This window comes from Ambystoma mexicanum, chromosome 9 (genome assembly GCF_040938575.1).
Source record: "Ambystoma mexicanum isolate Mex_15411 chromosome 9, UKY_AmexF1_1, whole genome shotgun sequence".
Lineage (NCBI taxonomy): Eukaryota > Metazoa > Chordata > Amphibia > Caudata > Ambystomatidae > Ambystoma > Ambystoma mexicanum.
The window spans coordinates 1,535,377,761-1,535,402,168 of record NC_090931.1 but is presented as its reverse complement, the minus strand read 5'-3'; positions in this window follow the sequence as shown (position 1 = coordinate 1,535,402,168).

Below are 24,408 nucleotides of genomic sequence, written 5' to 3'. Positions count from 1 at the left end.
CCTGGATGCTGGAAACTGTTATGACCCTTGCCCCTGGCCCTCACTGGCAAATCAGCCTTCCAGTTAGTGCCAGGTCAAAGGCCTTAAAACCTCATCCAAGACTCCTTTGGCGCCAGGCTCATAATCACCATGAAGACCAACATTAGAATGGGACTATTTACTTGGGACTATTTAACTTGGGGGGTTTCAGCCAACATGGAGGCACACACATAGCTCAGTTACAAGGAACTGAGCTATTCGGTCTAGTCTAGTGGGAGGCCAGGGACTACTTTACCTGGACTACTTTGGGTGTGGCAGGCCTGGGACTATTTTACCTGGACTACTTTACCTGAGACTATTTAAACCACACCCAAACAGCAGAACATGCTTTGTGTTATTCTGCTGTGGGCAGCGTAACGCTCACTGTGTCCAGTTCTTTGATGCCAGCCTACCTGAAACTAAGGACCTGCAGAGAAAGAAAGAACACTACGAAACTTACCTGGAACAGTATCCTGTCTTCAATCCATCGCTGACTTCAGTCCCACTCACCTGAAGGTACGAACTCCATCATCCGGCACTGCATGCATCCTGGAATACCATAACCTGGAAAGAGGAGAAAGAAAGACAGCATTAGTAAGCATTTACTCACATTTCCTCCCGAATGAAGAAGGCCACACAATTCTTACCTGGGTAGGCATCTCCTGGTCAGTATCATTGCTGGAACATTACGGCGCTCGGCGAGGAACATCGCAACCTGCAAGGAGAGAAAAGTCACAGGTTAGCAATATAAAAGGCGAAACAGCGCTGCGCATCACGTATTACTCACAGGACAGCATCGTGCACACCGCACTTTCGCCTACCGGCCCATGCTCATCTTCAAACTGCATGACAACACCAAAATACCTTTCCATACCTAAAAGGAAAGAAGCAAGACATTATTATTCGAACTAAGAGGAACATACGAACTGCATATAAAGACTGTAAAGCAGCAAACCTACGGAGTCGCAGCAGGCCTGGATTCCCACAGGGGGGCTTGCAGCAGTGAAGTAACTTGGTCGCTGCTCGCCCCCCACATCTACGCGCCCCTGCCACGAGGAGCAGGACGGAGAATCCACCTTTTACAATATTAAGGTGAAGAGAAGGCCCAAGGGGGAGAAGGAGTTGAGGCCAAGGGAGGTGGGAAAACAAAGACAATCTGGTATTGAATTCAGCTCTCCTATATTGCAGACCCATCTTTAACCAGAGGCCTTACCAAGGGACCGGGAGAGGGTTTGAGAGTGCAAATCATCCAACCAGGGCTGGTTGGCGTCCCCGTGAATACCAGGTGAGCGTAACAGAAACAAGCCCGGCAGCTGAAGGAAAACACGGGAGAGGGTGTCAAGCAAGATATCACCTGTCTCCTGGCTGTAAAGGATGAACTAGCTAAGTCCGAGGAAGGGCTGCTACTAAAGGGCACCAAACCGGTAATCCCCCGAAGTCTGAGTCGGAAAGTCGTAGAGTTGGCACATGAAGGACACAGGGGCATGGATTCCACCAAAAGGATGCTGAGACAAAAACTCTGGTTTCCCCATCTTGACACGCAAGTAGAGGATCTGCTGAAACACTGCCCCACCTTCACCTTCATAAACCCACACACAAGACCAGAGCCACTCTGCATGACAAACCTGCCAGAAAGAGCATGGGAAGAAGTCGAGGTGGACTTCTTCGGACCACTAGACGGGGGGGAACACATACTTGTGGCAGTGGATGAATACTCTAGTTTCCCAGACATCCAAATAGTGCCATCCACCTTGGCATTCCACACCATTCCCGCTCTTGACAGAATGTTCGCCACCTATGGCATCCCGAAGGTGATAAAGTTGGACAATGGGCCCCATTGACAAAGCAGGACTTTAAGACATTCTCAGAATACATGGGATTCCACCACAGAAAAATAAAGCCAATGTGGCCCCAGGCAAACGGCACGGTAGAACGCTTCATAAGCAATATCAATAGAACAGTACAAATTGAGCGACTGACAGGAAAGCCAGTCGAGAAGATGCTGTGTCAGCTCATGAGAGGCTACCGAAACACTCCTCACAGCACCCCAGGAAAGACGCCAGCAGAGGTGATGTTTGGAAGAAGCATACAGACTCGCATCCCGCACATAACGAGGAAAGAGGAAAAGATACAACAGGGACAAGGAAATGCGAGAGCAAGACTCCCGAAAGAAAGCAGAACTGAAGAGAGAGGCCGATAAGAATAGAAGAGCACAAGAAAATGAGCTCGAGCTAGGAGATATGGTCATAGCAAAACAAAGTCAAAGTCACAAGAGCATGGCTGCTTTTGGAAAAGAACCTCTGACGGTCGTCTAAGTAAAAGGGTCCCTCATCACCGCCGAAGGTGACCGGAAAACCACATCCCGGAATTCGTTACACTTTCGACGGATGCCTGGAATAGTGCCTGCAGCTGACAACTACTCACCTGTCCCAAGTACAGAGTGGGACTCACCTTATGAAGGGGACGGAGAAGAGTCCAGCGCAGAAGCAACACCATGGCCCCGAGAAGCAGGTGAAGGGCCAGAGGACCAAAGACCACAGATTGTGAGAAAGAAACCATGAACTCTTTTGATCACGCTTATTGCCAAGCATGACACCCTTGTTTACACTCCACTGTTCATTTCACTGTATGTTCATTCACTCACAATTGTCACGCAAGCTCCTACTTGTAACATGTTTGCTTGGGTCCTTCACATGGGGCAATGATGCATTATCTAATACCAATAACACTGCACTACCACCACAGCCTTGAAAAAAACCTGTGTTGGGTCGAAACACGCGTCAGCGCCAGTAATTAATAGATTCACCTGGAATTATAGGCACACGTGGCTAATTAAAGCACTTACACTCTAACCACTACGCAAGACTCGGCTCTCATTTATCATAAGAGCCCAGATTCCTAGGGTTCCAGTGCTTTGTTCGAGCGTAGTTCCCCCACCATAACCAATTTAAACTTCAAACAAGGCGGAAGGGCCCCTTCTTTTCTTGAACTACTCACCAGCTGCAGGTCGCAACACTAAGCACCGTGGACAAGCGCAGTGATCTACAAATTCTAGAGCTCTTCCCTTTCTCCCTGTCACCCTAATAAGGGAGTAAGAACTAAGATGCTAGGCCCATACCACATTTCGGACAAGTGATTTCTATTCAGCAGTACCCCAGAGACAATAACTAGAACTGGTTCTTGGTCGCACATGCTCCCTTTACGCCTCTCTCCAAAAGTTGTTTGATTCCCTCTGAAGAACAGCCTTTTTTTTCTCTGAAATACTGTTGTGCAATGCTGTCCACATGTTTTAGGTGGGCCCCGCTGTCAGAACCCTCAATTTCCCTGTACCCTAAACCACAACCCACCCCATTAGCCACCATTTTTGTAACCTTTTTGTAAGATTCCTCCATGAATTCCCAGTCCCTGGCCTTAAACCTACCCCATATTTCCACCCCCAAAATGCCCTGTTACTCATCTTCATGCCTCTCAAAGTCGTCACGGGTTTCTGGTCTTGCACGCACTTGTGTGTGGCCACAAAGATGGCCAATTCTGTGGATGCAAAATCCAAAGACCTAGCTGTGTAGAAAGGTTGTGGTAGGTAAATACAATTATTGGAAAAAGACTATACACAGAAAAAGATTAGGGGCCTCATTACAACTCTGGCAGTAGCGTGCCGGTAAATTCGGCACGGCTGCCGCCGGAGTTGCATTTTTTCCGACACCCGCGTTTGGGCAAGAACCGGGTCATGCCGAGGTCGGCAGACCCGGTAATTGCCCATTTGCGGGTGCCCACAACAAGGGCCTCCCCATTCGGCCCAATAGGAAGTCGAATGCACCGGCGCATTCAGAGTGCTGCTGGTGCATCTGACGTGCTGTGCTCGTGGGAGCCTGTCTGCCCGCCATGTCACACCTGGCGGCCAGACAGGCACCCGCGACCACAACACGTAGTATGGCAGTCTGGGAACTGCGGTTCCGGCATGCTTACCAGTACCGTAGTTCCTGGACTGCCAGGATTGTAATGAGGCCCTAATACTATTTAAGTGACAGTAGTTCTTTAACATGCCAAAAAGAGAATACTATTTAGGGGACAGTAAACCTTAGCATGCCAAAAATGAATACTATTTAGGGGACAGTAGTACTTTAGCATGACAAAAAGGGAACACTATTTAGGGGACAGTAGTACTTTAGCATGCAAGGGGACAGTAGTACTTTAGCATGACAAAAAGGGAATACTATTTAGGGGACAGTAGTACTTTAGCATGACAAAAAGGGAATACTATTTATGGGACAGTAAACTTTAGCATGCCAAATAATGAATACTAGTTAGGGGACAGTAGTACTTTAGCATGACAAAAAGGGAATACTATTTAGGGGACAGTACTACTTTAGCATGACAAAAAGGGAATAATATTTAGGGGCAGTAGTACTTTAGCATGCCAAAAATTAATACTATTTAGGGGACAGTAAACATCAGAATGACAAAAATTGAATACTATTTAGGGGACAGTAAACTTTAGCATGACAAAAAGGGAATACTATTTAGGGGACAGTAGTACTTTAGCATGACAAAAAGGGAATACTATTTAGGGGACAGTAGTATTTTAGCATAACAAAAAGGGAATACTATTTAGGGGACAGTAGTACTTTAGCATGATAAAAAGGAAATACTTGTTTTAAACAAAAATGTTTATTACTTGATTCGATTGGTTTACAATTTTTACAAGACTGTCACTTTGTGGGAAAATCCCCTAATCCATTTCCAAGCTTATAAAAGAAGAAGAGAAGCAAGCAGTAAGAAGCCGAGACCACAGTTCAAAGTTGCAGTCTTGTTATTAAGTGTGCTTCACTTCCGTCCTCTTAACTATGTCGTGATGTGTTTCTCCAGTTCGGTTGTTCTGCTCTTCCTCACCTTTCCACTGGTTTACTTATTGTTTCCTGTTCTAAACCGATGTTCTGGAAGAACAATGCTACGGCGATCACAAGAGATGTCTTTTTGCCGCTCATCAAGCAAACCCACCAATCCTCTTCGTCATACGACTGTAGATCGCTGAAGTGACAACCCATGTAGATGTTTCTAGGTTTGTTGTTTCCCAAACAAGGCAACAGCAGATGTCTCACTGTTTCCACCTGGTCTATTTTATTTTGCAATACTGGCACTTATTAGGGCTAGAATTGCCCCTAATGGCCTGGATCTCGTTGGTTTTCAGGAGGTTCAGACGGGCTCGCAAAAAGGTGTTCCGAAGGGCTCTGTTGGGAGATTTTGCCAAGTACCCAGAGACTTGGTTTACATTCTTTGTGTTTAAATAGCTCTCCAGCTTTTGCCAAATTTTTGCAGGAATGCAAGGCATCGCCTCTGCTCCATAGGACAATGATGGAATCACTTTTGCTTTATAGAAGTTTAAAATCGGAATGATTAAAAAACAACCACATTTCTTGTCTACAGCCTTTGTTTGGGAGGCTAATGTTTGGATCTTTTCATGAAGAGTTGCCAGCAATGAAGTTTCCACGGGGCTGTTGTTCAATGTTACACCCAAGTACTTGAAGTCTTTTACTTTTTGAAGCCGTAGTCCATCCAAGTACCATTGTAGCTTTTCAGTTCTCTTAGTTGTTTTTTCAAAAGACATGATTTTGGTTTTGTCTTTGTTAAGATCCAGGTTGTTTTACTTTATATATGCCGATATGTCGTTTAATTGAAACTGGACGCCGATCGCAGTCTGATCTAGTAGGATGATGTTGTCTGCGTATAGAATACGTTTAACTTTCACCTCTCCTAATGTTGGAGGGAAGGATCTTGTCTTTGAAGTCTCCCATGCATGCATTGAACAAAGCTGGTGCAAGTGGGCATCCCTGCTTTACCCCTCTTGTTGTCAAAATCTCTTGATACAATTGACCCGCACGACTGAGCCTCATTCTCATCGATGTCCTAGAATAGAGAGCTTTTATGGGCTCCAAGATCGAGTCTGGACAATTCCAAGTTGCCAGTTTTCGCCATAATATTTCACGGTTGACCTGGTCAAAAGCCTGGACCAGGTCAACAAAGGCTACGAAAACTCTTGGACTTCCCTCCATGATATTGGCCTTCAGTGTGCTCAGCAGCAGAATGTTTGGTATTGTTCCCATGTTTTTGACGAAGCCTGCCTGAAAAGGGTCTGTACAGTCTGCCTGCTTTGCCTACGATTGGAAGTTGTCTAAGGCCAACGATCCAAAGACCTTGCCAATGACATCTAATAGGGCAATAGGACAATAATTCCTCGGATCTTCTTTTTTGCCCTTTTTAAAGATTGGTATCACTTGCGCGATGTTAGTAATCCTGTCAGGACCGGGGGCCCTCGAAGAGTTTAGCTTGGTGATTTTCCCTAAGATCGTCTCAACGTCACATGGGATATTCCAGGTTGCTGATGGTTATTCTCGAAAAACATGGAAATTATCAGAATTCTCTTGATTTTCTTCCACATACCGCGCAGAGCATTAGTTAGTATTCTTGATATATTTTTATCCGGTAGCTTAGCAGCCAGTTTGTATAGGCATTGACTGCTACTTTTGCTTTTTCCATGTTTTCTGGGGAGGTTGTCTTTATCGCCAAGTGCTTTATTCGCTGCAGAGCTCTTCTGTTTTCGACCAGCAGAATACTGTATGTATGGATATGCAGCTTTAAAATGTTTTCTCCGTTTTTCCTTTTGGACTGATAGGCGGTTAGTAGAGGATGGTATTCAACCCATGCTGTTCCCAAGTCCTAGCCTTCCAATTTTCTGTTTGCCAAATATAGCTTTGTCATTTTGCTGATCAACTCTTTACTTAGCCTTAGGCGATTGCCACCATTGCAATCTTCCATATGGGTCGTCATTTTTGGTCGTGAGGTTTTCACAGCCTTCCATGATGTGATCAGCATGTTATGATCACTATGTTTAGTTCTCTTCACTTTAAATGTGGTAATGAGAGAAAAATAGTTATCTCGAAAACATATATGTGGTCAATTGTTGCTCCTCCACCATTCGTGGTTGTTCTTGTCTGTCATCGAGTGGAGATTGACCATTGGGTAACGCTCTCTGCGGAGGCTGATGGTTTTGCAACACAGGTTTTCTCTTCACCAGTATCTGGACAAGGCGTTTCTTTTTAACTATGTTTTTATTATTTTTCCAACAGCACACAAGCAAATACCCAACAAGCCAGTTGTTACCAAAGGGCAATGAGTCTCGCAATAATCATTACTCCCCCTCCCCGCTCAATGTAGTGACGTGGTCACCACGGATTGTCAATCACCAGACTTTAGTGTCCATGCCTGCCTTGTACCAGGCCTTTTTTATCCGGCTATTATCGTGGCTTTGGTGAAGACTCTGAGGCAGTTCATTATTTCTCCCCTCTGAGGTGGAGTACGTAGTCCCTCAGGTGTTCCGCCTAGGCTCCCGCCAGCAGTTGCTACAGTCTTGGCTTTTGCTCGCTCTGCTACTACTCATTGCCCTGAACTAAACCAGAACTCCAACCCCTCTTATTCCCCCTTACCCCCTTTCCCAATGTCCCTCTGTTTCCCCTACCTCTACACCTTCCCCCCAAGCTCCAGCGCCGCCTTTCCCTGTTAACCCCTGTGGTTCCCTTCTGCTTCCCTTTATCTGTGTAGACGATGGGCATTCTTTTTCCAGCATTTCTGACATAACACAGCCTTTGCATCTTTCCTGAGGTTCCTGTCTCGCACGTCCTATGGGGGCCTCAGGACTTGCAATGATACTAGCTCGTTCAATAGCTGACCCCAGTCCATCATAATTGCTAGTCCCCTCCCAGCACTAACTCGTTCAATAGCTGACCCCAGTCCATCATAAGTGCTAGTCCCCTCCCAGCTCCCGTGCTGGTTTATGTAATCTACTTCACTAACCCCCATTGGCGTACCTCTTGTAGCAACAGTCATATTGATGGGCCAGACCCTTTCTTCCACTCCATTGCTATCCTCCTCTTGGCTAATATAAGGAGGAATCCAGTTATTTTGTTTCTGGTCTTATATCATTTTTGCCCCCGGCATGAGTCCCCATAGGGGTGTGAGAGCATTCGTAGTTTCTCCCCGTCAGTGTTAAGTCTACTGATCACCTCCTCCCAATATGTGGGCACCGCTAGGCACCTCCATACCATGTGCCAGAACCCGGCATGCTCCGCTCCACATCACATGCAAGTGTGTGGCATTGCGTGATTGAACGCATGTAGCCTTTCCCGCGTTAGATGTGAAGGTAGTAAAACTGTGTGAGTTGGAATCTCGCATTCCTGGACACCTTTTTAACCTGCTACCACATTTGCATTCACTGCTCTTCTGGAATAGATACTCTCACATCTCTTTCCCATTTGTCCTGAATTGCTCCCCGCTCATGATCCCTTCCTCCCTTCTACCTTTCAGACCTGCCAGCGGGAAATCCAGTGATTTTTCTTTATTTACTTGAAACCATGACAGTCTGAAGAAATTGCCTAGCACATCAGGATTATCGGGATGTTATCTCGTGGGTTATCTATGAAGAGCAACACATCGTCTGCATAGAGCGATATATTGTGCATCACCCCTCCTGCCTGTATGCCCATTTCTCTGATGTATGTCCGAAAGTATCTCGCCAGCGGTCCCAGCACCAACTCAAATATGATGGGGAGACCGGACATCCCTGGCGTGTGCCTCTCTCCAAATGCCATTTTTCCGAGACCCATCCCCCTGTTTTGACCCTTGCCGTGGGGGAGTTGGATAGCATCCGCAACCATTTCAGTATTCCTTCACCTATACCACACCTTAAAGAGCCATGGCCATTCCAGTTAAAATCCCCACCCCCAATGAATAGTCCCGCTCTCTGTCCACCCGTGAGTTCCATAAACGAGGTGAAATAGGGTTTATTATCTGTATTTGGGCCATAGGAGTTCACTACACAGATGTCCTGACCTTCCCATTGGCCTACTAATGCTATTGTCCTGCCCTCCGAATCCCCTACCGTTCGTTCAATTTGTATGGGGACCCCGGCCGCCACCCAGATCAACACACCTCTAGCGCAGGTGGAGTATGAGGATCCATACACTCTGCCCCCCCATTTAGTTTCCAATCCCTTCAGCTCCCCCCCTGGAGGCGTGTCTCTTGCAGTAATATTTGAATCCCCTGTCTCTTCAGCTATTGTCCCACCTGAATTCTCCTCCCTCTGTTCCCCAGCCCTCGCACATTCCATGTGTCTATTTTAAGGTGGGTCCCACCCTTGTTGGTGTCAGTGTCGTTTCCTATTGGGTGTACACGTCTCTGAGGCCGTTTCCTCAGGTGCTCACTGCATCGATTCCGAACAGCACTAGAGCTCGTATTTATCCCCGCCCCAACAAATAACTGTACCCGACTCCCTCCCTGTCCCCCATCCCTCCACCCTTTGCATTTTGAACTCCCATCCTTCCCCTCTTCTGCCCCCCATGTTCCCCTCAACTCCCTCTTTACCTCCCTCCTCCCTCATTCCCTTCAACCTGGATCAACCGGGAAGAGCCTCCAACTTGCATCCCTTGTGTGATGTGATGGACAGATCCCCAGCCAACTCCACATTTCTCAGTCACCCTTTCCTCGCAGTGAGCATCGTTTCCTTCCTTGCTCTCTCGGGCATTGGGCTTGGCTACTAAAGCCCACAATGACCGGATTCCTCAGGCTCGGACATTGGGGGTCACCTTTACTCCTTCCGTTGCCGGTCATCCGGGTCCTGAACCTCTTTCTCAGGGCCTTTCCCATCCAACCATTCCCAAGCGTTTTTTTCGGACAGGTGAATATGAGGGACCGTTCTCAATCCATTACTTTCAGTTTCGCCGGGAAGATTGTCAAGTACCAGAGATTTAGTTCCTGCAGTCTGCGACGGACTGAATCAAAAGATCTCCTCTGTTTCTGCACCTCCTGTGTAAAGTCCGGAAAATTCAGTATTCTGGCTTCGTCCACTGCGATAAATCCAGCTTTTCACGCCACCTGCAGTACTGTGTCCCTGTCTCTAAAGTTAAAAATGTTGGCGATTATCGCCATGGGCTGTCCCCCCGGCGGCAGTCGTCTTCCTGGTACGCGGTGTGCTCTCTCAATTGTGAAAAGCTTTGATCGACCTTTTGGCCACAGGTTCTCCATTATCAGCTTTTCCACGTACAATTCGGTGCTAGGTCCCTCGCGACCTTCCGGGGACCCCTACCAGGCGTATATTATTGCAGCGGGAACGGCCCTTTGCGTCCTCCGCCCTCATTTCAAGCCCCTGTGTCGCTCCAATGAGCCCTCGCACCTGGTTCTTGAACATGGTTAGGTCGTCCTCCTCTGCACTTACATGTTGCTCCATCTCCGTCAACCTCTTGCTGGTTTTACGCAGGTCGCTCCGCAGTACAGACACATCCGTCCCTGCCTCTTGTATCATCCCTTCTAATGATGTGCAGGATTCCTGGATGGCTGCCATCAGCCCTTCCATTGTGACACTACCTCCTCTTTCCTTTCTCTGCCCAGTGGCTTCTTCTTCCTCCACATTCTGAGCTTTAGTCATTTTTTGCTTTGGAGCCGCAAAGTGGTCAATCTTCTGTTGGCCCTTTACCATCGTGCTAGTACTGGGGGTTTGCGCCTGTCTTGTTGTGCAGGCTGTCCTCTGTGTCTGCTGAATTCAGGCAGGGGTATGACACATCCGCTTCTGCACGTGTCACTTGCCGTTTTTTAACCGCGAGGTACAGCATCTTTCTTCTGTTCCCGTGGGCCGACAGGTGCGCTTGCCGCCTATACTAAGTGGCAGGCGTTATAGCTTCTTTATTTCCTGTATATTGAGGCCCCTTCTGTCATTCTTGGCCCTGGGTAGGGCTCTTTGTTCCTTGGCTGGAGACTACTGCAGTAGTCAGTCACTTTCTGCAGTTTTCCCTTGTGACCTATCTTCCTGGTTGTGCTGGATGCGTGCCCGCCTCTAATCCCTTGCAGTGGGATGTTTTTATTTGCTTTCTCCTAGGTGTATTCTGTATTCCTGGCCTCCTTCAAGCCGTGTGGGCTGTCATTCACCCCGCTTTGAACTCTATATGTGAGGGGGTGGGCCTCCCAGCCGCTCACCTGTTCATCGATCTGGTCCTCTGTGCCCGTGTGCTCTCTTAATCAGGGCTTGTGTCATGCCTCCACTGTGAGCCGTACAGTGTCTCTCTTCTTCCCTGCATTATGGTGGTGCAGGCTAGCGGCTATGGCGGGCGAACGCGCCAGCGAAGGTGGCATGGCGGGCGCCGCCCCTTAGTGGGGGCTGCCCAGCCGGCCTCCTCCCCCCTCTACTCAAGCAGGGCAGGGGGCAGGGGTGGGGGAGGAACACGTAGCCCGCGGACGGAGCGCGCAAAACGTAAGGGTCGGGGCAGGGAGCCGAGGGAGAAGCCGGCCTCATAAAGGCACGGGTTTTTCCAAACACATTCTCCCTCGGTTTCCTGCCCCCACCGGATCGTGGGTTTTTGTCGACGTCGGACTATCCGTGGCAGTTCTGGAGGTGTAGGAGTTCCAGTGTTGGCGGGGCAGGAGAAGCCGGTTCCAGAGAGAGCGATCGACTGTCGGCGGAAGGAGGTCGAGGCGGATTTAGCAAGAAAGTGCTTGGTCTTGGAGTGCTGGGGACCTGAGTTCGGGGGCTGATCAGAGAGGTAATGCGCAGTCTTGGGCACAAGGAAGGAGTCAAGATGTAGTAAATGTATAGCCAGGAGCAGGGGCCCAGTAAGGTTGGAATGCAAGGCACAGAACTTGTCGCCGTTTCAGTGTCTTTAGGTCGGCGAGGAATGGCCGACGGGCAGGCATAATTGTATGGGAAATTGTACACAATATAAATAGGTATCAAGGACGCGATGTGTGTTGTAGGTAGACGAAAATGGTCTCGGGTTTTGCATCATATGTACGTTAAGGGAGGTGACGTAGGGCCGCCATGCCATGCGTGTGTATAAGGGCGCTTGCTGGGAGGTTTAGCACGGTAATGGTAGGATGCGCTCGGCACCCGAAGGTTCGTTGCGGTATGCAGTTGATCATGGATGGGAAGTATTTTAGCGCCGCCTCTGCAAAGGGCGGTTGCCGGGACGTGCCGAAGACCGTAGGTTTCTTGATTTCCCGGTACAACTGAATGAAATAACCAGCGTTGAGTGGTCGCCGCGCAGGTGGTAAGGAAAGCAGGGCAACAGCTGGACTTTATGTGATGATAAGCATATATTTAAACTATTTATGGAAGGATGACCATCCTGGGTGGCCGCCGTGCCAATTGTGATAAATGCCTGTGCGTATGTATTCCGTTTGTGTTTCCAATTTGTGCGGCAAAGCAAGCACAACTACGGGGAATGTGTGTGGGAAAAAATATTTGTCACGCACTCGTGAATGGGTAACAGAGAGGCCCGCGGCGTGCGGAGGTCGGGGGCCCGGTTGTGTAACCTCGTGGCCAATGGCGGCTAGTTTGGGAGAAGGTGGATGGGGAGGGGGGGTGGGCAGTGCAGACAATAGACCAATGCGAGCAAAGTGCAGCGTATGAAGAGAGGCCGCAACTTGGAGGAACCGGGAGAACAGGGCCTTGGTCGGGGACCCCCGGCCAGAGGCATGATGGCGGGTAGTTGGGAGCTACCACACTCCAGTTGGCTGGGGCACATGGCCCAAGCGATGGTGGGCTGCATGGGTAGTCGGCGTGGCTGCTTGGCAGGGACCGAGGTGCAAAGGGTGGGCGGGGGTTTCCAAAAGGTTGGAAAGTGTGTATTACATACGGATTAGCCACGGATAGGATGTTTTAAAGTGATGGAGATGGTTTAGAGATGCGGTATGAGATTATATGTAACAAGGATCAAACAAGTCATCACAAATGCAGAGTATTGCTAGCAAATGATTGTGCAAAGGAAGAAAAGGTCATATGGTAATGTTTGGTTAACGGTGCGGCTGGACGGGGGCTTTTCAGTCCGGGTTTTCAGTCGGAGTTCAGGGTACAGTGAGGAAAGGAGGTAGCACTGGTTTGCAGAGGTTGGCCATTAGGAGGGTGAAGTAAATGAATGTCTCATGACCTATACTAACACAATTTGTCTTTTTGTTTTCAAGGTGGCCACGTGTGGGAACAACATAAGGTAAAGGTGGGCCCACAGTTACAAGAAGACGGTCCTGGGTACAGAAGGGCAAATGCACTTGCGTTTAGTGAGTAAATAATAGGTTTAGGCAATAGGCAATAGGACGCATATAGATCGGAAGACGAAGAGACATAATAGCCCGAAAACAGGTAAAGTAAAACAGAAAAAATGCCTGCAGTCACCCAAACGTAGCTGTTAGATATTACAATGGTGCGGAGTACTCAAACAGCTAGGGCAATGGCTGGGCAAAAAGGAGTAAGGTAGGGCACGCATGTTGGATCCTTTTCTCCCTAACCTCGCCTTTTACAATTCTGAAATGCCATTGGCGGGGCCTTTGGAATTGGGGTCCACGCTGGGGCGAGGCGGTTGCAGGGTTGATAGACGGAATGTTCCATTTATGGTAGTGGAGTAACTTTGCTGAAAACGTTGGGGGGACCAGGACATCGAAAAGAGAGGTGCCTCAGCCAAATGAAGGGGGACAAGAAAGTTGGGGGGGTCAAACATCGCTGTCCCCCCCCCAAAAAATTACGCCCAATATGGTTTGGGACTTGCCACACAAACCTGGCAGTCGTGTTGCTTGAAGTAGGGGGGAAGACCCATGTGGAACACGGTGAGGGAGTGGTTCGAATATGGGGAAACACTTTGGGCGATTGGATGGGATAAGAAGTTGTGCAGACATCCATACCAGGGTGGCAAGAGGCATTGATTTTGCAAGGCACTGGGTTCTGGCAATGCCACACGTGTCTTATGCAATAGGGAATTTATAACGCGCATATACACAAGTGGCAGTATGTTTATGGTGGAAGCCGATGGTTCGGTATTTCGTGGCCAGGAACGCTTAATGTTAGCAACAAACCCGTGGGAAGGAGCGAGGTGGTGGGAGGTTAACGGAATGGCGCGCGCTGTCTTACACCACGGCTGGCGGACGCGTTGCCCCTGTTGGAAGCAAGACCACACGCTTCGAGCCCCCTCTCCCTGAGCAGAGTCTCTGGGGAGTGGGGTGCTCGGGGTGCCGCACCGGGGGCTACAGGCCGCCGGGGGGAGAGGGGGTGAAAGCCAGCCCACCAGGGACGGAGGGCTAAGGGACGTGCAGAGTATAGGAGGGTAGAAAAATGGTATGTCATGGGGGAAGACGAGGGTATGAGGTGGGGGGACAAAGAGCTGGCAATGCCTCGTGGGTAAGTGTTAAGACTGAATTAAGTTGACCTCCAACCAAAGGAAATGTACAAAACAATATGTTAAAACGGCACAATTTCTTTATATACGAATTCAACTTTAAACCATTTCCATGGCACTGATGACGAGTTACGTCACTGTGCGGCTAATAGTTTTGACCAAGGTTGGGAGCAAGACCACAGGGAGCACCACACATTTGCGACGAGCCCCCTCACCCAGGGCAGAGAGTGGCTGGGGATTGGGGTGCTCGGTCCTACGATACGGGGAGTAAGGGGGCACAATATGAAGGGGTACAGAACCAGACACCGGGAATTTGGGTGGGGGGGGGGCAAGGGTGTGAGCACAAATACCACATTCAAGCATGATCTGTAGGGTAAGACAGTTCAATTAAACCAACCAGTTAAGTACACATGGGGGAAGACGAGGGTATGAGGTGGGGGGACAAAAGAGCTGGCAATGCCTCATGGGTAAGTGTTAAGACTGAATCAAGTTGACCTCCAACCAAAGGAAATGAGGCTCGGCTATGGAGCGACCTGTGCAGGTTGGGGGAACTCTCTGCCGCCGGCAACCAGCAGAGAGTCTTGGAGGAGTCACAGGTCGATCCCTGTAGCGAAGTACTGGCAGGCCCATAGGGGAACGCTCAGCCAACAGCTTAGATCTTACGGCGCCCCAAGAGTACTAGGCTCAGGGGAGGCCCTGGGAAAAAGGGGAGGGACGTAGGGGACTTGGGAACCAATTCCAAGCCCAAAATTGCAGGGGGGGGGGGAGGAATCAACATAAACTCACAATCAAGGCCATCAAGGGAAGTCGGTCGGGGGGGAGCAAATGGAGACTACGGGGGGCTCAGGTAACGGTGACAAAATCAGCAAGGGGAAGTCTTCACGGAAGGAGGGGGGCATGAGGGGGAGGGAGGTGGAGGATCCAAGATAGTGCAGCTAGGCGAATAGAGGGAACAGGGGGGAGGAAGCCAGCCCCAAGGAATAAGGGGGGGGCAAGGACCAAAAGCTGGGGGACAGGAGACGGGGTACGGAAGAACAGGGCTGGGAAGTCTGCCTCTGGGGGGAAATGGAGCTAGGAGATGGAGGGGCAGAAACGGCAGGGAGGGGGGGGTTTGGCGGGACCCAAAAAACTGGGGACCTGGTGAGTGGAGGAGCAAGCGAGGGAAAGGAAGGAAGGAGATGGGATAGGGTACACCTAAGAGATATTACGCTGGCAGGGGGGGCACTGGGCCAGACTCCACAGGGAGGCCTGGGGGAGAGGGTACTGGGAGGATTTAGGGGCTTGGCAAGACGGAAGGGAGACATGGGGGGCAGCATAGATAGGATAGGGCTTCCGGTACAAGCGGCACTTGGGGGACGGAGGGGGGGGGCAGAGTAGAGTAGAATGGCCAAAAAATAGCCGGGCATCGCAAAGCGATGACCATATAGGCAGGCAGAAAGTTGTGGGCCGGCACCAGAGGGCGGTGTCGGCCTTAACGTACGGATGTGGATATGTGTAACGTTGGGGCACTTGTGGTGGTGCCGGTATAGGAACCTGATCACTAGCGAGGCACCGCGTGGCTGCCGGTTTTACCTAGACCCAAACACAGGACACGGTGAAGTGGAGGAGGAGGGTGAGGGGGGGGGAGGGCAAGGGATGCCTAGGTAGCCGCACACGGAGTAGTATACCTGTGGTGGTGAATTACGGATCACCTGTAAGATAACTCCAAGACTTTATGCAAAATAAAGCTGCTGAGGCATTTTACTCTTCCAACTTTAAAAGGTGTCTGAGTTGTTTTTTCAACATGTGATGTACGACATATGCCGGGTGGTATGAGGGAAGGAGGGGGGGGGGTGAGGGGCCAGGTCATGGAGGAGGGGGGGAGGTCAAGGTACTGGGGTGCCCACGCTAAGGGGCTCCCCCACTCCTCCTCACCTTAGCATCCGGGTACTTTTTTTCCTAATGTGCCTTTCGACACTTGGCAACCTAGCATGTGGAAAACGCTCTGCCGTGACTCTCTTCTTGGACAGCCTTTGGCATTTGTCGTCCAGTGCTAGAAAGACAGGGGAGTCAGGCTCTGTTATTATTTTCGTGTTTGATTCTGGGGCAGCAAATTTTGCCTGTTTGATTCCGCTTTCCTCTTCAGCTGCGGCATATTGACAAGTTCGGATTCGGATTCTTCAACAGTATATTGGCTTACATCCATCAAGTCCATGGTGATCTTGAGGTCAACAATGATGATAGCTGGCATGTTTGTTTTTTCGTTATTGCTGAGTTTTAATACAGTTGCTGATTCCGTTGTTTGTTTTCCTCAGAGCGAGTTCAGGTACTGTACTCGTTCTTTTCGTAACTTCACTATTTGTTGTCAGAACGGGGTTGTTTTGTGGGAGCCCGCTCGAGGATGTTGTATTAGTGTCATCAAGACTTATATTCCTTTTTAGTGTAAAGATACCAAACCTTTTATTTTGATTGTTACTTGCGTTGGCTCGGTTTTCCATGCTTGAAACCTGAGTTAACAGTCTCGCATTTAATAGCTGGACTTTGGCTTCAAGTGCTATACATCCATTTGCCACTCTTTCATGGTGTTTTGTGTTTTTCTAAGTTATGATATGATATGATATGGCATTTGTAACGCGCCTATACACAAGTGTTTCAAGGCGCGACGAGGCAGGGAGGGGGGAACAAGGGGAAGACAGACAACGATCCTACTAGGCCAGGTGTCATTCAGACCGCGCAAGTGAAGGGGTAGGGGGAAGGAAAAAAGTGCAAGGGGGGGGAGTGCAGTACAAATAGTAGAATAGAAATAAAATAATAAATAAATAGGGCCAGCTGGTGGCAAGTGCAAGGTAAGTGCAGACAAGTGCTGGGGGGAGGGGGGGCTGTAGTGATACAGAGACAGTCCCGCAGTGCAAGTGAAGAGTGACTGGGCCCAGGACCGAGGTCGGTGAGAGTGGCCCAGTTGCAGAATCAGTGCAGTTTTGGTGAAGAATTTAGCAGGGGAGAGGGAGAGAGAAAGCAGAAGTGAAGAGGAAGGTTTTGAGGTGCTTCCGGAACCGGAGATGGTTCTCCTCAAGTTTCAGGGAGGCAGGAAGGCTGTTCCAGAGGGAGGCCCCTGCTGCGGAGAGAGATGTACCCCCAGCTCGTTGCTTCGAGAAGCAGCTGATCCGGAGGCAGTTGGAGACGGATGAGCGTAGGGCTCGGGAAGGAAGATATTTAGGAAGAGAGAGTTGAAGGTATTTAGGCCCCAGGCCCCAGAAGGCCTTGTGGACAATGCAGAGGGTTTTGAACTTAATCCTCGCAGCCACTGGGAGCCAGTGTAGAGATTTCAGTCCTGGAGAGATACGGTCCCTGGGCTTGAGGCCAAGGACAAGTCTTGCAGTTCTGTTCTGGATGAGTTGCAGAGGGCGGAGAGTGGAGGCAGGCAGATTAAGATAGAGGCTGTTACAGTAGTCCAGCTTCGAGAGAACCAGGGCTCGGGAGACAGTGAGCTTCTGGGGGAAGGAGAGGAAGGGAAGAATACCTCTGAGGAGGTGCAGCTGGTAATGTGACTTCTTAGAGACGTCAGATATATGAGGAGAGAAGGAGAGTGTGGAGTCGAAGATGACCCCAAGGTTTTTTGCCTTCCAGGTGGGAGCAGGAAGAGGGCCAAGAGAGGCCGGCCAGAGAGCTGCAGGGAAGGAGGGAGTGGGTGTGCCGATGAGTAGGATCTCAGTCTTACTAGCATTAAGGCAGAGGTCATTGGCAGCACACCATTCCTGGATAGCAGACAGTCAGAGATGAGGGAAGGAGAGGAGGAGGCCGAGGGTAGCCTGAAAATGAGCTGGGTATCGTCCGCATAGCACTGAAAGTTGGGGCAGAGGGCGGCGATGCGGTGGGCAAGGAGTGCCAGATACTGGTTGAACAGCCAGGGAGAGAGATTAGATCCCTGGGGAACGCCACAGGTGGAGAAAAAGATGTCAGAGAGGAAGGACCCAAGTTGGACCTGGGAGGGTCGATTGGAAAGGAAAGAGGTCAGCCACGCCAGAGCCTGACCAGTGATTCCCAGGTTATCACGGAGACGGTTGAGCAGGATGGCATGGTTGACAGTGTCAAAGGCAGAAGAGAGATCGAGCAGAATGAGAACACACGGAGTGTTGGAGTCGAGGTTCAAGAGCAGGTCCTCACGGATGTTCAGGAGAGCAGTTTCCGTGCTTCTGGCCGCTCTGAAGCCAGATTGATGGTCATGGAGACTATCAACAGCTTCAGCATGGAGGTTAAGCTGGGAGATGGCCAGTTCCTCCAGGAGCTTGCCCAGGAAGGGAGTGATGGAGATTGGGCGATAGTTAGCCGGACAGGAGGGGTCGGCAGAGGGTTTCTTAAGGAGAGGGTGCACAAGGGAGTGCTTGAGGGGGGGATGGGAAGACTTCAGAGGCGAAGGAGTGGTTGCAAAAGTCAGCCAGGGCAGGAGCCAGGGAGTCGATGTGGTCCTTGATAGTTTTGGAGGAACAGGGGTGAATCTGTTTAGACAAGACTTTCATAGATCGGACTTGTCTGGAAACCTCGTCAGCAGAAAAAAGGGGAAAGGCAGAGAAGGAGGGAGGAGGGGTGGCTGCAGAAGGGCCAGAGGAAGAGCAGGGAAGAGAGGGGGGGAGGTGATAGGAGGAGAGTGAGGACAGGATGTCCTGAGTTTTAGAGATGAAGTGGGAGGCCAGTGCAGTGCAGAGGGCCTGGGAGGGGACAGGAGAGTTGATCTCCATGGTTCGGCTAGATGGTGAACTGACTTGTTTTGGTTGGACCGTTGATGGGGCCAACTGCAAGATTGGTTTGCTTTTGCGTTGTTGAGTAGATACTTTGTCCAGGTGTTTATCGACGTGATCTACATGTCATGAACCATCGGACGCGTCCTTTCTGTACTTCATGGTCCCTGACCCATAGAGGCCTGCACTCGGCAGTACTCCCAACATGGCTGCCAAACGCAGAACACAGTTTACCAGTCTTTGCGTCGTACGCACTATGTTCTACAAAGCTGACACGCCCCCGCGGCCCTGCGCATCTCAACGCTACGGCTCGCAGTAGCCAGACGTGTGCTGCCGTAGTTCGTACAGCGAATTCCTTTCATTCCTAGTTCCTGGTCCCCTAAATTCCTTCTCCTTCATCCTTTCCTTCCTTGTCCTCACTCTGCTTCCCGGATCTCCTTTGCACTCGTCCTCTGAGTGCACTCCTCTTTGTTTCCTGGAACTTTCCCAGACTTCTGAACGTTTCCTGGAGACGGGACGCAGAACGCACGCTGGAACCCGAGGACCTACGCACTGGGTTGTATAAGACCAGAACTGTGTGAAAGAAGACTCCATCGAAAAACTCCAACAAACAACACAGACAGGTGAGAAGGGGGGAAAACTGTGACAGATTGAGACGCCAACAAACTGATACAGATACGGACATGGAGGCTGCAGTCCAAGACCTCATGCGCGGCATGCATGAGTTAACAGAAGTTCAGAATCTCAAAGCCGAGAATGCCGCATTTAAAGCAACTAGTCCTGTCACGTAATTCCGCGACCAAGGAAAGTGTATTGCTGGGCGGAGTGGTGGATAAATATGATGGCTCATCAAAGAACCTTTGTGGCTTTCTCTATTCGTGTTTAGTACACTCTACCTTTAAGCCCTACTACTTCTCTACCCCCAGGGCAAAGGTGGGCTTTATGATTTCGCATCTTTCCGGGAATGCATTAACTTGGGCTATGCCCTTAGTTTACTCTGGAGATGCCCTCCTGGATGACTATGATGGGTTCATACAGGCTTTAAAGACCATGTTTGACCGCCCAGAACAGGTTTACAGTGCCCAAGAACGCCTACTGGATTTCCAACAAGGGTCCCAGGATATGCTTACCTATGTAACTCGCTTTAAGCAACTGTCCAGGAAGCAGATTGGTCCTCGGAGGCCTGCTTTACTCTTTATCGAAGGGGACTGAATGAAGAGATAAAAGACGAGTTAGCCAGGGTAGCTTGCCCAGGTTCCTTCTAGGCTCTCATGGCCCTCTCTTTACAAATAGACTTTCGTATCCAGGAAAGGAAGGCGGAAAAGAACACTAAAATGCCCTACCTAAAGACCTCAACAGAGCCTTCCTTTAGACCGAAGCCCGCTCCTGCCCCGACCACAAACCCAGAACCCATGCAACTAGGGGCCTTCCGCAGACCCATATCTCCGCAAGAAAGGATGAGACGGATTAACACCGGGCTGTGTATGTACTGTGCCTCTGACAAACACCTTTTGAGAGTATGTCCTCTAGCCCCTCCACGGCATTCGGGAAACGCCAGCTCCCGATCCTAGATGGAGCACAGCTTCGGGAGAGAGATGTTTGCTCCACATCTATTCCATCCTTGAACTCTCCTGGACAAAACAACCTTGTGATCTTGCAGGCCTTTCTATCGTCGTCCAAGAAAGAAACTTATCCCATTCTGGCATTAGTGGATTGTGGGGCTATGGGGATATTTATAGATCATGACTGGGTCACTACCCACCACATTCCATATGAAACACGAGACATCATGCAACCTGTAGAGGTCATCGATGGAAGACCTCCCTCTTCAGGACCCAAAACCCTGCAAACCAAAGAGATCCAGCTCTCGATAAACCATCATCAAGAGGTGATCAAGTTTGACATCATAAAATCTGCCCATTATCCAATGGTACTGGGTATGCCATGGTTACAGAAGCACAACCCATACATCTTTCACAAAAGGTAGCAGGCGCTCCTCTCCAGAAAGAACATGGCATGATAACCTGTTCTGAGGTGAGAGTTTGCAGCACATGCCTTTTGCTCACTGTACCTTTCACAGATGGGAAATATCCATTTGCATATCAGTCTTTGTCCCACCCACATAGTGTCATGATCTCTGCTTCCAAAAGGTCAGGGTTTTCCCAACTCCCTTGGAAGCAGATCCATAACCCAGGTTCCGAGTGCCAACCAGTCCCAATTGGGACCTTTTGGACCCAGTCCTGGCGCCAGTGGCACCAGGCTCATAAATATGCCCAGTCCCAGCGCTGGAAGCGCCGGGCTCATAATGCTTGGGTGGACTTACCTTCAGCAGACCATGCTGCTTACTTGCCTGCCAGTTGAGCCTCTGATCCTCTTCTGTTTGGAACTACTTTTCCTGTTGGGTGGGGCTGGAGCCACTCCCTAGATTCAGAACACTGGAACTCTTCTGGAAGGCAGGAACTCTTTTCTTACCAGGAACTCTGTTCTTACTTAGGCGTGGCTATGGAAGGAGACACCTAAGCACTACAGGAGGCTATTTAAACCACACCCGGTGGATGAATCTTGCTTTGCGTTATTCTGCAACCTCTGCATCAGAACGCTCATCGTGTCTTCTGCATCCGGTCCTGGGCCTAAGGAAAAAGGCTTACCATCCTGAATCCAGTCTTCAGCAACACCTATAAAGACAAGAAAGAACAGGTTAGCATTCCGGCATCTGAAAGGCAAAGGCTTACCATCCTGAATCCAGTCTTCAGCAACACCTATAAAGACAAGAAAGAACAGGTTAGCATTCCGGCATCTGAAAGGCAAAGGCTTACCTACTCTTCGTGCGCTCCGGAGGTCTTCACACTGCATTCCGGCATCTGAAAGACAAAAGTTTACCAACTCTTCGCACGCTCCGGAGGCCTTCGGCGCTGCATCCCGCATCTGAAAGACAAAACAAGGTGCGTTTAAAGACATTGGGGAACTTTAATACTCACGTGCCATTACTCCTTTCCACATCTAATCCAGTGGGTATTCCGGCACCCTGCAGCCGCTCCGAACTCGTACCTGCAAAATAAAAAGACAGTTAGAGCGCATAGTGAAGCAGGCAACAAGCGCTTACTTACGTGCTTCCAGGCGCTTCTATTCATCACACGGGCTCCATCTTCAACTCACTTCAGCCCGTCATTCGCCATCGCCGGAACCCTGCAAAACAAGAGACATCATTACTAAAGACTTTAAAGACATTTGAATGACTCGAAACTTACCGTTCGTGCAGTAAACGACGGACAGCAGTCCTCTGAAGTCAAGAGGCCTGCGCTACCTATCCAGTGAAGAAACTGGTTACAGCACCCTGCCCTGAGGCAGATGGAGAGCTCGGCATTCACTTACCTAAGACATCTTACTCTACACGTCAGGCATACAGTGCACAGAGGTCCAGCCCAAAGAGCCAACCGGGTGCTACACATCACCTTTGAAGATACGGTAGTCGCCCAGTCAAGACCGGCGCCTCTGCGAGAATCAGGTGAGCGTTACAGAACGCAAAGCCAACCGCAAAACTCTCGCCCAGGCGCTATGGAAACCTCGGATACTGACCCCCTAGCCCGGTTACTTGGGGAACTAAGGGCAGAAGTGCATGCAGCTCGTCAGGAAACGAATGCTCTAAGAAGGGAACTAATTATTTCCAAGGAGAGAACAGACAATCTTGCTAGACAAGTGCTACAGTCACAAGCCGGACAGACCCCGTTACCCGCATCAGGGGCAAATCTTCCTTCAACATCCTCTATGAATCCAGTGCAGATCAACCTACCTGGGAATGTACCTCTGGCTCCGCCCGAACGATTTTCTGGTGACCCAAAGAGGTTTGCAGTATTTATCAATCAGTGCCGGTTGCACTTCTTATGCCGGCCAGCAGCCTTTCCAACTGATCAAGCAAAAGTAGCTTTTGTACTTTCGTACCTTAGTGGCAATGCGGCAGACTGGTCGATCCCTCTAGTTAATCAAGATGATCCGGTTCTCCATGATTTTCAAGCCTTTCAGCTTAGTATGGAAAAACTGTTCGCAAGACATTCACAGGGGCAGGCCTTGGACAATGAGCTTCTTTCGTTGCGACAGGGTAATCAAGACCTTTTGGCTTATATTGCATCTTTCAATAGACTAATAGTGGAAACTCAATGGCCTGAGGACAAAAGGATTACGCTGTTTTATAGAGGTCTACGTGGAGAGCTCAAAGACGTTTTAGCCCAAGTAGTGAATCCCCCACAAGACTGTTCGGATTATATAGACTTGGTCGTTCAAATAGATCACAGGCTGCAGAACAGGAAGGCCGATCGTTCCAAGTTTGATGCTCGAGTATTTTCCAAACCGCCAACTCCTTCCAAAGGAGTAGACTCCGGGGAACCCATGCAAATAGGGGGTCTGAAAGGTCCTCTAACACAAAGGGAGCGGGAAAGGAGGAAACAGTTGCAATTATGCCTATATTGCGGAAACTCAGGGCACTTTCTTCGAGACTGTCCGGTGAAACCTGCCAAGAAGGCAGTAGGAGCTGCAGTTACCAAAGTTACAAACTCTGAGCAGGGAAACGACCTCGCCCGACAAGAATAGAGGTCCTCTTGCCGAGCGTGAAAACCAGTTCCGTGACCTCGCATTTCGTGATACCTATGGTCCTCATTAGCCCTGATAATCCAGATCGATTACATGCAATTGAAGCTTACGTCGACAGCGGTGCCATCGGCAATTATGTGGATCATGAAATGGTTTTGAGGATGAATCTAACTCTTTGTCCCAAGGCTGTAAAGGACGTCATTACTACGGTGGATGGTACGGAGATAGCCTCCGGGCCAGTAACGCATACCACTCAAGAGGTGACGCTAGTAAGTCAAGATGGACACCATGAGAAGATCGTGTTCGATGTGATCAAGGCCCCTCAGTTTCAGATTATTCTAGGAATACCTTGGTTAGAGAAACACAATCCTCTGATCGATTGGCGAGCAAGAACGGTCCAGTTTCCAGAATGTGTCTCTACTTGTCACCCTCCACCTGGTGTTGCACTGGCCGCAATTTCTTCAGAGACTCCCCAGTTACCTCCCGAATACCTAGAATACCAAGATGTTTTCCGGAAGGATCAGGCTAACTCTCTACCTCCTCATAGGTCTTATGACTGCCAGATAGACCTGATACCTGGATCTACTCCTCCTTGTAGTAGAATTTATGCCCTCACCGAGCCTGAGAACCTTCACCTTCGACAATACCTGGATCAATACCTGGCAAATGGGTTTATTCGTCCTTCCAAGTCCCCTGCTTCTTCAGCTTTGTTCTTCGTTCCAAAAAAGGAAGGAGACCTTAGAACTTGTATCGATTATCGCTCCCTGAACCAGATCACCGTTAAGAATAGATATCCGTTACCTTTGATCCCTGAACTCCTGGACCAAGTCAGAAAAGCATGCATATATACAAAGCTGGATCTTAGAGGAGCTTACCACTTGGTACGAGTA